This window comes from Galeopterus variegatus, unplaced genomic scaffold (genome assembly GCF_000696425.1).
Source record: "Galeopterus variegatus unplaced genomic scaffold, G_variegatus-3.0.2 Scaffold9149, whole genome shotgun sequence".
NCBI classification, from domain to species: Eukaryota; Metazoa; Chordata; class Mammalia; order Dermoptera; family Cynocephalidae; genus Galeopterus; species Galeopterus variegatus.
In genome coordinates, this window is record NW_007735260.1 from 7,557 (window position 1) to 9,016 (window position 1,460).

Here is a 1,460-nt window from a genome sequence, read left to right on the forward strand (position 1 = left end):
TGGGCCTCTCCTACCTCCTCTGGGTCCCCAACCTGCAGAAGGCCCTTTGCCTTGCAGCCAAGGGGCCGCGCCAGAGTGTAAACCCAATTTCACCCCCTCCCAGCAGCTGCCGATGCGTGCAGATGAAATCTGTATTCTAGCCCAGTAGCTTGGGTGGGTGGGCCCCGGCCCACCTCAAAGATGTCACGCATCACTGTCCGTCTTCACCAGGACCCGTGCATCCCCGCGCCTCTGACACCTGCCTTAGTGGTGCTTGCTGGCTCACGTCACTGGGGACCTGAGGCCTCGTACATGCTGTTCCACCCTCTGGAACGCTGTTCCCTTCACCTCGCCTCACCCCCTCCGAGGGGCCACACCATAGCGGTCGCCCCACCTGCCGCTGTGTGTGGAGCACCCCGCGGGCTGTGAGTTCCAGAAGGCACCATGGACCTCATTGATCGCGACCTCTGCCTGTGCCCAGCATCGTGGCCGGTGCGTGACAGAGGCTCACTGGTGTCTGTCGCATGAGTTGAAGTTTCAAAAGCTGCCACCTGCCACCCCACCACCATGCTTCGTTACCAGGCTCGGGCCGTCCCCCATCTACCCTCCGGATGAACACAGTCACTCTCTCACAAGTCCCCTTTCCACGCAGAAGCCTCTGAGTTTTGTTCTGGGATTTGGTGCATCCGTCTTCTCGCTTAGCCCATCGTGGTGCCGTAGATGCTCAGGGTCCTTCTGTTGGCTCCTCTCCACGTGTGGGCTCGGCCGGTGCCGTCCCTACCTGCAGTGGCTCTCCTCCAGGCCCCCACACGCTTCGATGCGCGTTATCAAGGACTTTTCTGGGAACACGTCTGTGGCTTTCCGATGTGATTATGGCATTTCCACAACATCCCACGTGTGCACAGGGGCAAGCAAGTGCTGGCATGTGTGCGCACTCACACAAACAGAAGTGCGTGCATGCACGTGTCTTGTGTACATGTGCACGTGTGAGCACGTGTGAGCACAGGTATGCTCACGCACACTCGTGCACACGCACACAGGTGCTCGGGCACACGTGCTTACTTGCACGTTTGCACACATGCTCGCAGCACACCCTCACACATACACATGCACACACGCCTTCATGTGAGCGTGCACACATGGGCACTCACACAATACACATTGCACACATGTGTACACAAGCATGCACACACCCTCACATGCACACTCATGTATGTCCATGTGCACACTCATGCATACATCACACACACCACAGGATCTGAGCGGCTGCTGCTGGGGCCCCCCACCCACCTCCTGAGGGACAGGAAGCCCCAGTCAGAGCAGCAGGATGGGTGGTGTCCCCTAGGTGGCCGACATGGGGGTACAGCAAGGCCTTCAACAACTCCCAGACAACAGTGGCCTTGTTTCCTGAGCAAGGTGGGAATGGCTGGGCTGCTCCTCTGATTACCTCTCAGGTCCACCGGGAGCCATAATCCTCTTAG